A 13,708-nucleotide genomic window follows, 5' to 3' on the forward strand; every position below is an offset into this window, starting at 1 on the left:
AGGGAACACAAGCAGGGGAAGTGGGAGAGGAAGAAGCAGGCTCACAGCAGAGGAGCCTGACGTGGGGCTCGATCCCATAACGCCGGGATCACGCCCTGAGCCGAAGGGACGCTTAACCGCTGTGCCACCCAGGCGCCCCTCAAGGAGCTCACTCTTAGTGGACACTAAAATAATTATGATTAAGGGGCATTGGGTAGCTCAGTGGGTTCAGCGTGGGCCTTTGGCTCTGGTGGTGGCCCAGGGATCCTGGGATCCGACCATTGTTGGGGTCCTAGGCTCCCTGCTCAGCGAGGTGTCTGCTTCTCCCTCTCCCTCTGCTCGTCCTCCTGCTGGTGATGTCTCTTTCTCTCTCAAATAAATAAATAAATAAATAAAATCTCTTTTTAGAAAAATAAATAAGGAGCATCTGGGTGGCTTGGTTGGTTGGGTGTCTGCCTTCAGTTGGGGTGGTGATCTGTGGGGTCCTGGGATCAACCCCAGCCCTCGTTGGGCTTCCTGCTCCACAGGGAGTCTGCTGCTCCCTCTCCCCTTGCCCCTGCTCATGCTTTCTCTCTCTGTAATAAATAAAACCTTTTAAAAAATTAATTTAATTAAATTAAATAATTATAATTCAGACAACAACGTCCACTAACTGTACTGTGTGAGGTGGAATGGAGGGTACGAGAATGTAGCATTCATGTATTCATTCAACAGATATTTATGGAGGCTCTGCCCTGGATTTCCATGTACTATGGAACTGGGAGGACAATGGCAGGTAGGTGGGTCCCCACCCTCACTATGCTTACAGAGTAGGGTTTAATGTCTGGCACCTCCATTCAATCACACAGAGAAATGTATATGAATCAGGAGGTGTGTTGAGAAGAAGGGGAAACCATGAGAGACTAAATAACATGGGAGACACAAGACAGGGTGATCAGGGAAGGCTTCTCTGTGGAGGTAACATTTAAGCTAAGAAATGAAGAATGAGTAGCATTTTGCCAGGCAAAGAGAAGGAGGAAAGAGCATGGTGGGAGGTGGAAAGACTGTGGGAAAGGCGTGGAGCATAAGAAAGGGGGAGAAGCTGAAGCCTGAAGGGTACATATACGTAGGACAAGACTTGCCTTTAAAGGAGCTCACGGTGGGGTGTGGATGAGGAGGGTCACAGGAGACAGAGAGGTTTTACGTGTTGAATTGTGTCCCCTCCCAAAAAAGCTCTGTTGGAGTCCCAACCCCCAGTACCTCAGAACGTAATCATATATGGAGGTAGGGTCTTTACACAGGTAATCACGTTAAAATGAGGTGATTAAGACGGGCACTAATCTAATCTGACTGGAGACCTTATTTAAGGGAGAAATTTGGACACAGAGCCACACCCAGGGAGCATGCCATATGAAGATACAGGTAGGGATCAGGATAATGCTTCTACAAGCCAAGGAATGACAAAGATTGCCAGCAAACCACTGGAAGCTAGGGGAAAGCCGGGAGAATGATTCTTCCCCACAGTCGTCAGCTTTGATTTGAGATTCCTAGCCTCCAGAGCTGTGAGAAAATAAATATCTGTTGTTAAAGCCACCCAGTTGGTGGTACTTTTTTATGGCAGCCCTAGCAAACTAATACCGATGGGCAGGTGATTTGAAACCTGTTACTCTGTATCCAAAATGTAAAAGATCCCCAGTGCGGCTGCTGCAGGCATAACCACTTGCTTACTCCCTGGAAACTTCTGGAAGGCTCCAGCTGAGTCTTGCTCATCTCTGTGCCCTGCATGGCTCCATTAGCACCACAGCAAGGGAAAGAGCTCTGTACCATGCTTGCTCCTATTCATAATATCTATGCAAGGCACTGCTTGCACCATGAAAGAAAAAGTTGAAAACGACATGGTTTCTGCTCTGGAAAAAAATTTCTAAACTAGATGAATGCATGACAGTGTAAACTGGTTTGTAATTATTAATTACGGCTGCCATTTACTGCGTATTCACTAAGTGTCCAGCACTTGCCATATATCGATATTCTCCTGCCAGCCACCCTAGAAGGCCGCTGTAATTATTCTCATTTCCAAGTGAAGAAACCTAGGACTGGAGAAGTTACACAACTTCCCAAAGCCTCACAGAGATTACGTGCGTAACCAGGGCACTACCCAGCCAACCTGTGGGAGCCAGATGCACGCCCCAGGAAGAGAGGAAGTATCTGCAGGGACTGCAGTATCCCCGAGAAGGTTTCATGAGAGAAGCCACTCAATGTGCGGCCCAGATAATGGGCTGGACTGAATATGCGAAAAGGAAAGTTGAGGTCTCTCTGCCCCTCCCCCTCCTTGTGCTTGCTCCGGCTTTCTCTCTTGCTCTCTCTCTCAAACAAATAAATAAAATCTTTTTAAAAAGAGAAGGGTGACTAGCCTGAGATCAGTGAGCTGTGAGAAGTCCAAGCCACACGGGAGGAAGAGAATCCAAGGAGCATCAGACACCAGATCAGGGAGTGAAGAAGCCATCTGGGAGAGGTTGAGAGATAGGAGATAAAGCAATGATGGTAAAATGTGAAGTGTACAGGGGGTGCCTGGGTGGCGCAGTCGTTAAGCGTCTGCCTTCGGCTCAGGGCGTGGTCCCAGAGTCTTGGGATCGAGCCCCACGTCAGGCTCCTCTGCTGTGAGCCTGCTTCTTCCTCTCCCACTCCCCCTGCTTGTGCTCCCTCTCTCGCTGGCTGTCTCTCTCTGTCAAATAAATAAATAAAATCTTTAAAAAAAAAAAAGTGAAGTGTACAATCTAGGTGGTAAATATAGTGTTTGCTGTACAACCCTTTCGACATTTTTATATATTTGAATTTTTCACTACATAATGTTGGGCAAAAGAGAATCCATCTGGGAGGTGGATTCTGCAGCCCCAGGCACTTCAGCTGACCCACATGGAGTGGAGATGAAGCTCCCAGCCCAGCCTTCTCCAAATTCCTGACCCCCAAATCATGAGCTAAATAAATTGAGTACTTTTAGCCACTAATTTTGGAGGTATCGATAACAGAAACTCTCTAAGGAGACCTCTCCTGCTTTCTATCACAGCTGCCTGCCCGTTTCTTGCATAGCATTACCACAGTCTGCTTATTCACCATCAGTCTCTCCCCTAGTAGAGTGTAACTTCTGTTTCCTTTGTTCACTCCTCCCAGCACCTAGCACACTGCCTGGCCCATGGAGGTATAAATGAAAGTTTGTTGAGCGAATCACTGAGCCCAGGAGATGGAGCCCTTCTGAAGAGTAGCGGGAGAGAATATAGAAGTCATGGAGTGGGGGGAAAGCTGGCATTTGTCAGTTGGGCTGCCCAACCCCCATTCGTGGGAATCTCAAGAAACAGGAAGAGGTAGCCCCCTCTCCCACTATGGCAGATGGATGAGGGAAACACACCCTCGCCTCAGTTCCTGCTAGAGCATAGATGCTGGTTATACTCATGACCTGTCAGAATCCCCCACCCCAGACTAACTCTGGAGGCAGAAGTTCCAGGTGCAAAGGTCAGTCAGAGACAGTGGCGAGTCCAGAGTTGGGGCACTTATTCAGAGCAGGTGGTTCAGGGCAGGATGTTAGCCACTTGGCTTCGGGTTCCCGCCTGTGCCCAGTTATGCAGTGTTCCATCACCTCCTTCTGCCTTAGGTTCAGCTCAGGTGTGAAAGCAAGAATGCTGAGTGTGGCTGATCCTGATAAATCCAGAACACGGGACGGAAACAAGGGTCCTCTTTCCTCCAGGTGATCTGGATATCTTCTGTGTGCCAGGAAGGCCAGGGACACATTTCTCTCAGAGGCAGCCCAGCCCAAAGAGCCGTGGAGACTCATCACATCCTGGACTCTTTGCTCTGGGCCTCCAGGAGCCTCATAGCAGGCAACCAACCTTGGCTGACAAGACCTGTTCTTCTCTTGCTTTCTACGAGGTATGGACTCAGGCCTGGATTCCACTCTCAGGTGTCCGAGTCCTATCCCTGTGCTCTAGGATATTCCAGGAGCAGGTCTGCTACAAGGAGGAGAGGTTCATGTTCCAATGCCGGGCTCATTCGAGAGGTCAGCAAAGAGAATTTCCATCAGAAGATAGGTTCCATGTCAACACCAACCTGCCCTTCCCAGGAAAATCCAAACACTCTTACCTGTTCTTGAGACCCAAGATCTCCCACAGTCGTGAAACCTGAAAAGCTTTATTCAGCAGACATTCATTGAGTGCCAACTGTATGTCAGGTAAACACTGGGGACAAGATCTTGGGCTCAGGTGGGGGAGAGACAGAGAAACATAACTAATACAACAGGATGTTTTAAGTTCTACGGAAGAAAGAACGAACGAACCCAGGAGACACTGCGCATTCCGCCTCTGGCAATCACGGAGGCGTCCGAGGGGGTGACATTCACTCTCCAGAATGAGATTACAGCAGAAGCAAAGGTCCAGGCCAGGGCTCGCACTTCCAGTTCCCCCCCAATGAGTGAGTCCAGAGCCCCATGTCTCTGAAATGCTTCAGTCACAAACTTCACATGCCTCTAGCGTCTGGATGATATTAATTACCTCCATGTTTATTAAGAGCCCCATTAAACTTGACTCTAACCAACAGCACAGTTGGCTCCCTGGGTTAAATCCACACTAAATATTCAATTACACACAGCACAGGCAGAATCGTATTTGGCAGGGATTAGTTCGCTTATCCTGTGAAGGCACTTTTCCAACTGAATAATAATAGTGTCTTTTAATTGTGTGGTATCTTCCTCTTGAGGGACATTAAGCCAGAACATCTCCTCAGAGGGAGACAGAAACTGGGTGTTGTCATCTCCATTTTGTAGTTGGGATGAACTCAGTAAAGAGAGCCAGTGCTTGCCACAGAAGCTGGAATCCTACTTCTTTTTCAGGGCCCGGCTCAAATGCCCTCGTCTTTGAAGATTTTTCAGTTCCCTCGTCACAATTTCCCTGCAGGACGTGACACTGAAAGAAGCTGAGAGAAACGACGGAGCTCTCTCTGTGTAGAGGGCCCTCTGATGGATGCGGGGCCTGCATTCACTCCCTCGATCTCCCCCAGCACCCCTGAGGGAGGGTTTCCGTTTCACAGCCGAGGAAACGGAGACATAGAGAAGTTGAGAGACAGGTCTTGGATTGCACAGCTAATAAGTATCAGGGTCAGGATTCAAACCCAGGCCTCTGAGCCCATTGTCTTAACCACACACAATCCTGGCCTGTTTGATCTTTCATTCAACAAGTCTTTACTGAGCACCTACTGTATACCCAGGGCTTGCTAGGAGTATAGTACTTGCTAGGGAGGCAGTAGTGAGGAAAACATCATCCGTCCCTGCCCTGACAAAGATTATCGTCTAGCAGAGAAGACAAATTAAAAACCCTTCCACAAACAATTACTTAATTACACATCAGTCATCAGGCAATGTTAGCAGAATGTAACTCAACTGGATAAGACACTTAGCAGGGTGAGAAAAGAAATCCGGCGCCTGGATGGCTCCTTCTGTTCTGTAATTCAGGGATCAGTCAACTCTTCCTTTTTTCTTAGATTCGGTAGCTGAGCGATGCCTACAGATGCCCACAATTGCTTTGGGAATATCCACAAATCACATCCCTTCCTGAATCACAGCTTTCCCAGCTGTAAAATGGGAATGAAAAATAACAAACGACTGGAGGCAACCCAATACCCATCAACAGGGGTCTGCTCACATAAATGATGGTACATTTAGACCATGGAATATGCAGCTATTAAGAAGAACAGACAACTGGAAATGCTAAGAGATAGATCGCTAAGACATCATTGAGTGAAAGAACAAGGTACAGGATTGTGGGTATGGAACGCTGCCAATCGTGTACATAAAAAAGGAAATAAAGGAACGTGCTTATCTGTGCATGGGCTATCCCAGCAAAGATGCACAAGAAACAGGTAATGGGACACACACCCCCACCCTCTCTAGTCCCCCTTCCACCTGCCATGCAGGGGACCTAGACACCAGGGGTCATGGGGAGACTTCCTCTTAATGTGTGCCATTTTTACCTTTTGAATTTTGCACTCTACATGTAACTTCTTGAAAGCTAAATTAATCAATTAAAAAAATTAATACAACATTTTGATGGGAACACAAATGCAGTCAAATAGCCCTGCTCACATCCGCCCACCTTGCAGGGCTATTGTTGGTTTCAAAGCCGAGGTCAGATTTGGCAGCCCTTGGAAGATCTAAAACAATTAGAACACATGTTGCTCCTAATGAGACCAGGTAGGAATAAGGGCCAAACAGAGAAGCAAAGAAGAGAATGAAGGAGGAAAAGAGGAGAGAAACAAAGAAGCCATGCATAAAGAGAATGACCCCGGCAGAGAGAGCATCACAATTACGGTAGTGCCACTGAGACCCCAAGGCAGTTGTGCTACCTGCTTTTTTCTAGCCAGCTGCCAGGTTGCCATGGTAATGTAATAGCCTGTGCAAAGCTTATTTATGATTCTGAAAACATTAAAAAAAAAAAAACACAACACAGCAGTCTGCAGATAGGCAGCAAGGAGCAGCGAAGGTTCCTGTGTGAAAGGAGGCATCAGGGTGACCTTCCTGGGGCTTGAGTTCCCCGCTTGAAAACTGGCAGGGTTGGCCTAGAGCAGAGGGTTGCAAACCAGAGAACCAGCATGTATCCAAATCACCTGGAGGGCTAGTTAAAACACAGATTGCCGCGCCCATCCCCAGAGATTCTAATTCAGTAGGTCTGGGGTGGGGCATTTCTAACAAGTTCGCAGGAGGTGTGAATACTGTGGTTTGGGGACCATACTTACAGAACCACTGTCCTAAAAGATCTCTAAAGACCCTCTGGGCTGCTTGATTGGTTAAGTGTCTGCCTTTGGCTCAGGTTGTGATCGCAGGGTCCTACGATCATCAATCGAGTCCCTGTGTCGGGCTCCCTGCTTAGTGGGGAGTCTACTTCTCCCTCTGCTCCTACCCCCGCTAGTGCTCTCTCTCTATATATCAAATAATTAAAATAAAATCTTAAAAAAAAAAAAACAACCAGACCTTTCCAACTCAGGATACCAGGGGCTGTGGGCTCCAGCTTCCGCTTGCCCTCAGCACATCCATCCGCTCCATCGGCTCCTCAGTTAACTAAGCATCCCAAAGGATGGCCCAACACGGGATGCAAGGTAGCTCAAAGCACCTAGTGGGCCAAGAGCTTACAGGGCAGTTTCCTAGGCGGAGGCCAACACTTCATACAAGCAATTGCATGGAAAGATTGGCTGGCATTCCAGCTGTCTTTGCCAGAACTCTCTCGTGGGGCTAATTAACTGGGAGCAATAGCCAACAGGTGCCACTGGGCCAAAGGAAAGGCAGCAGCCACTCAAGACCAAGGCTGAGCAAGGGCCAGGGCTGGTTGGAGAGGATCGGAAAATGACAGAAGCCAAATCTCCAGGCACTATAATTTACCACAGCGGGATTCTGATTCCCCACAGAAATGGAGATAGGCAGACAAATCCAAACACCCAGCTCCATCCAACCCCCATGCTGAGTGAGAAAGCTCAAGGCTAGGGTAGAACGCAGCATTGACGACAAGTCCTTCCCTACTCAGGATTTCTTATACGTTCCACCAATCTTTGTAGAGCCCCAACAATGTGCGAGACACTGTGTTAGGTGACCCACGCACGGGCGGTGAGCCAGAGTAGCCCCTGACCTCATGGAGTCTATGTTTAAGTGAAAAGAGACAGACATTACTCAAAGAATCATCCCATTTAATTGTGCTGTGGTTATGGAAGTGAATGAGCGTGTTCTTAGGAAATAATCCTTAAATATTTATGGGTAAAGGGCAAGATGTCTACCACTTTTTCTCAAGTAGGTAAAAAAAATAACACTTATATATATATATTAGCTATACATGTAATTAGTTTATATCACCTATATAATCTATCATACACACAGAAACAGAAAATAATAAAGCAAATGTGGCAAAATGTTAACAATTGTTGACTCTGGACCAAGAGTATATGGGAGTTCTTTGCATTACTCCTGCAACTTTCCTGCAAGCATGAAGTTATTTCAAGAAATTTTAAAAAGATCACAAAACAACTTGGAAATTGTAACAGTGATGAGTGCTTTTTCTTTTTTTTTTTTTTTAAAGTACATACGGTGGGGCGCCTGAGTGGCTCAGTCGTTTGGGCATCTAGATGCCCCCGGCTCGGGTCATGGTCTTGGTGTCCTAGGATCTAGCCCCGCACTGGACTCTCTGCTCAGCAGCAGGTCAGCTTCTTCCTCTCCCTCTGTGATCTCTCTCGCTCTCACTCTCTCTCAAATAAATAAATCTTTTAAAAAAATAAACCTTTTAAGAATATTTAAAAATAAATAAATAAAGTACATAATGGTATAAGGACCTAAGAATGGAGTAGTTTGTCCTAGGTAGGGAGGTCAAGGAGGGCTTCATGAAAGCAGCAGGTTTGAGCCACAGTCTGAGCAGAAGTTGACCAGAAGATCGCCGTCTTCCAGGCAGAGGACAGGGCTCCAGCAGAAACCCTGTCACGGGAAAGAGAAAGCACAGGGGAGCGGAGCGCTTCCCAGCATGGCTCTGGCTGGTGAGGGGCTGGGCGGGCGGCTGGGGGCCAGGCTTTCAGGAAGGAGGCTGCTCTTCTGGCCCAGGGAGGGGTCCGAATTGTTCCTCCCCTACCCATTTTGGTTTATGTTCCTGTGCGTCTTACTCTGGCTCCCCTCCAACCCCAGTTCTTACGACTCTGCTCGAATGTGGCTCCCCAGGCCAAGGCCCAGAATGCCAGCAGCGTAGGGCACCGTATCTGACGGCTTCTCCCGACCGCTTGCCTCAATGCCATCTCGGCCCTCAATCCCTGGTTGCCATTCATCAGCCCCTTTAGCTGCCATAGAAAGAACACTGCACGTCCCATAAACTTATTTCTTCCATTTGCTCCTTGGGCTTCAGGCCTCAGATGGCTCCAGGCAGTTTCCATTGGCACTTCCCCCACCACTGGTTTCCCAAGAGCACCCACGGAGCCAGCTCTTGGATTTCCCTCCAGGGGCCAGCCAAGTGCGACCCTGGGGGATTGGGAAGCACGGAAGCATGGGTAATAAATGTAATAAACGCATGATTGTCCCCGTGGCATCATTCAACTAAGCCGAGTATTTTGCTGATATGGGGTAACATCACACCAAATCCCAAACCCCAAGGGATGAGCGACACTTCATTAGATGTTCATTGGGTCAGAGAATTCAGAACTTGAAGGGAACGTTGGGATCTTGTGGTCTCACACCCTCACATTCATTGCAGAGCAGCTCAGAGAAGTGAAATAACTTGTCTAAGGTCACACAGCAACTTTGTAGAGAAGCTGGACCCAGAATCCAGGTTTCCTGATGCCGAGCAGAAGGGCAGAGTCCAGTTAGCAAACCAGTTAATAAACAATCTGCAGGACCTCCCAGGAGCCTAGCATTCTGAAGGGCAGCAGAGTGGCCCTCAGCTCTGAAGCGAGCAGTCGGGAGAGCGTTGGTGGGACGAGAGCCCCAGAACTATGTCTTGATGCATTTAGCAACTACTCTTTGTGTTATTTTTAATCTGTTTGGTTTCACTTTAGACCCGGTTCCTATTTCGCATTTATGACTAAAGGCCTTTGGGCGAGGAAAAGGGAAGTCAGAGAGAAGATTCTTTTCTTTTGTACTCTGCAAATCTTTCCAGACTTTTTTTTTCTCCCCTTTATAACATTTCCTTCCCGGGGCCCTGACAAGCTTCTCAAATCTGCGTTTCCAATCCGCTGTTCGCCTTCTCTGTAATTATCTTGGGAAAATTTAAATTCCTTATCATGGTTTTGTGACAATACAGGCTCAAGATAAGGAAGCGAGGCTTCTGTTCCGAGGTCTTGTCAAATTGCCCTCAGTAGGTTCACTTAATAGGAATTATTGTTAGATTTTTTTAAAGTGTGATAATGGTATTGTGACTAGGTTCAAGAAAGAGCCCTTATCTTTTTGAGATTACATACTTAAATATTTATGGGTGCAATGATAAGAGGTCTAGGATTTGCTTCAAAATATGCTAGTAGGGAAAGGTAAAGAAAAATATGACTCCCTTAATATACTGTTTCCTACCACCTTTCTCTTGCAAGTTCTTTTTGCTGTGTCTTTCCCACCCTCCCACTCCCAGTCTATGAATCCATTTATTTTGTCTCCAGAGAGATGTTTTGATTCCTGGAGTCTCAGCAGAGAAGACAGTATGGACGCTGATGTTGGAGCCAAAGAGGCTCACATTCAGGGACGCCTGGGTGGCTCAGTCCGTTAAGTGCCTGCCTTCACCACAGGTCATGATCCCAGGCTCCTGGGATCGAGTCCCACATCGGGCTCCCTGCTCAGAGGGGAGTCTGCTTCTCCCTCTGCCCCTCCCCTCCCCCCAACTCATGATGTCTTTCTCTCTCTCTCTCTCTCTCAAAAATAAATAAATGAAATCTTTAAAAAGGAAAAAAACAACAAAGAGGTTCAGGTTCAATGTCCTGAGGCTCCACCCTGATGAGCACAGTGAGCAAAGACAAGACATTTATATGTCTTAGTCTGGTTTTCCCATCTGCAACACAGAAGTCGTACGTTGACGACAAACAGTGTCCCTTTCTCATTATCTTCTGGATCTCTGTTTCTGATTCTGCCGCCGCCTGCCCTGAAGTGTGTGCGTTCTTCCTAAGATCCCACCCATGCTCCACAGCTTTGGCTAGCTTCTCCTCGCTGGCCCCGGCCCAGCTCAAGCTCCAGACTGAATACAACCGCCTGTTACCTGCTTCCTTCTGGAGGTCCCTTGAGTCCTAAAACCTCACCGCTGTAAGTCAGAGCTCATTGCTCCTCCCGCTCCCTGCTCCCGCAGAGGACCCAACAGCCCCTCAGGCCCCCAGCCCGAAGCATCAGCTCATTCTCAACATCTCCCCCTCCTTCACCTCCTTTGTCCTTTCTACTCCAGGCTCAATGGTCCCATCATCCAGAGCCCTCACAAATGCAGCCCCAGGTGCTCCCCACCACCTCCTTGGTGGGTCTTGGCTCAGGCCCCAGAACCCCAGGCCTGGACATCTGTAAAAGCTTCCTAGCCAGCCTCCTTCCCTGTGGCCACACTGCTTTTCAGCACCCCCTCTGGGCTGCTGGCTTGAAAGCCTCCCATGGGGCTCTCTCCACTGAGAAGAGAAAAGGCCCAAATTCCTAAGCATGGTATTTGACACCCTGCACAGCTGGGCCTTCACACATTGTTCCAGAATCATTTTCTGTATTTCCTGCCAGTGAAGCTGTAGGCCTGGGTTTCTCAGACTGTGGTCTCTCACCCCTGCACCAGAATCACCTGGGGCCTTGATTAAACATGCGGAATCCGTGGGGCGCCTGGCTGGCTCAAGCACTTTAGTGTCCTACTCTTGATCTCGGCTCAGGTCTTGATCTCACGGTCGTGAATTCGAGCCCTGCATTGGACTCCACGCTGGGTGTCCATGGAGCCTACGTTAAAAAAAAAAAAAAATGCAGACCCCTGAGCCCTACTCCCAGACAACTGAATGTGGGAGTCTAGGTGCAATGCACGCAAAGGCCTGAGGACCCTCACTCCATCCACACCAGACAACTTGTCACGCACTGATCATGCCTCCCGGCCTCTGCTCATGCTGTAGTGAGGTTTCCTTCCCTCCCCTTCAAGGTCATCTCCTCTGCAGCCTTCGCTGTGCCCTAGAAGAGCAGATTCCCCGCCCACTCTGCTCCTTTAGCACGGGGCACACACCTCTGTTATAGACCGTAGGTATGGCGCCGTATCGCATTATCTGTTTGCCCTCCTGCCTTCCTAGCTAGAATGAAATCTCCACCAGAGTAAGTCCACAGAACCCCTGGAGGCCCCCACACAGTGAACGGCACACAGCAAGCCCTGGAGAAATATCTATTGATTTGAATTGTTATCTTACCGTTTCTTGGTTCTGGCTACCAAACATAATGCTTAGCACCCAGCGGGCATAATTACACTGATGTCTGATGGATGAATTATCAAAGGACAGATGAAAGCCTGAATGAATGATGAAATATGCAAATAAATTAATGATGAATGTTCATCACTGATTAATATTCTGAAACGCTTGTGGCATGCCTATTTCTAACCGGAAGGATGTATGAATTGGGTCAGATGTGAGCCTATGACTTTTGGTTCCAGGCTCACTGCTGAAACCACCAAAGTTCTGATGTTAATAAGAAAGGTCACTATCCCCATGACAAGTGCATGTGAAAAGTGCAGGGCCACCTTTGCCATCGGCCTGGGAAATCCTCACTACATTTACCATGCCACCTCCCAGGGTCCGCAGAGATCCTACTGATACTGCTCAAAGGGAAATCTGATACCTGTTGTGAGGAGCTGCCGGAAATCAGCCTTAAGATGCTGAGGCTGGGGCGGGGATGGCACGAGGGCCCCGGCTCCCCCATTTACTATCTGAGTGCGATCGGAGAGTTACCCAATGGCTCCAACACTCAGCTTCTTCCGCCGTGAAAGGCTGCCACTTTGTGCTCCTAACCCGTAAGGTTATTGAATGAGATCATGTATGTTACATGACTAGCATGTAGTAAGCATCAGAAGATATTACGGCTATGCTGCAGCGATCCAGGACAACTGGATTCCTCTAAGGGATCCGGTGGGGGTGAATGGGGCTGATGCAGGGGCTGGAGCGACAGGAGTTAGGCCGGAAGCCAGGTGTGGGCCATGGATCAGGGGTGGATTCTGGGGTTTACAGGACAGTTCCAGATCCAAGGGTGGGGTTGGGTGTGGAAGCTGATCCACATTCCGCCCCGTGGCCTGGGTATTCAGGGACCAGATGACACGGAGTGGGGAAGGGTCAGGAGGACGTGGCCAGACTGGAAACTTCAAGCCTGGAGAGAAAGCAGTGGCTCTGCTTTCGGTCTTTGGCCCTGACTCTGGAGCCCAGGTTGGCTGCATCCACGGCTCATGGGGCTCCATCAACTGCACTATAACCACGGAGGGGAAGTGACGCCATAACCTGGCCCTGATGCTGGGCACCCAGTTCAGATGGGAAGTTGGAAACTGGAGTCCCAGGCAGGCTGTGAGTTTTTCCTGTAGACAGTCAAATAATGGGAACTTCCTCTGGCTGTATCTGTAGGTTCTACGGTCATGAAGATCCTTCAACTCAGATTCCAAGTAAGAAGGGACCTCCCACCAGGTAGATGCCCGCTCCTCAGCCAGGCCATGTTGCTGCCTGATGAGCCAGCCTGGAAGAAGCCTCCATATGGTGGGTTTTCTCCTCTGGGCTTTCTGCTGGGGATCCTGGGGCAGGGGCTGAGCTTGCGGAACACACAGCGCCCCCTAACTGGAAACATAGCTGAGTACGCGGGGCAGGAACTGGGCAGAGAAAGGCAGGCGGCCCGGGTGGCTGAGGAGGGGGTGGCCTGACAGACATAATTGACCCTGGCCCCTCAGAGCTCCTGGATTTCACAGCAAACAAAACCCAGCACATGGGGGGCCTCTGGCATTTGTAGGGAAGCCTGGCATCCCCAATGACTGGGGAATAGCGACACCTGCCGGCTGCCTGCAGTCACGGTCCTCCTCCCTGTTCAGAGAACCTCAGGCCCTTCAGAGACCGTCTTAGGTGTTGACACCTTTATAAGCCTGGAACAAAGAGGATTCGGCCTCTGACCCAGTCAGTCTGGGGTGGAGCCCGAGTTTCTGCATTTCTAACAAGCTCCTGGGAATTACTGCTACTGCTCGTCTAGGAACTACACCTTGATTAGAAATACATTTATATAGATTTCAATTATATATCATTAAGC

This window comes from Ailuropoda melanoleuca, chromosome 13, assembly GCF_002007445.2.
Source record: "Ailuropoda melanoleuca isolate Jingjing chromosome 13, ASM200744v2, whole genome shotgun sequence".
Taxonomy (NCBI): domain Eukaryota; kingdom Metazoa; phylum Chordata; class Mammalia; order Carnivora; family Ursidae; genus Ailuropoda; species Ailuropoda melanoleuca.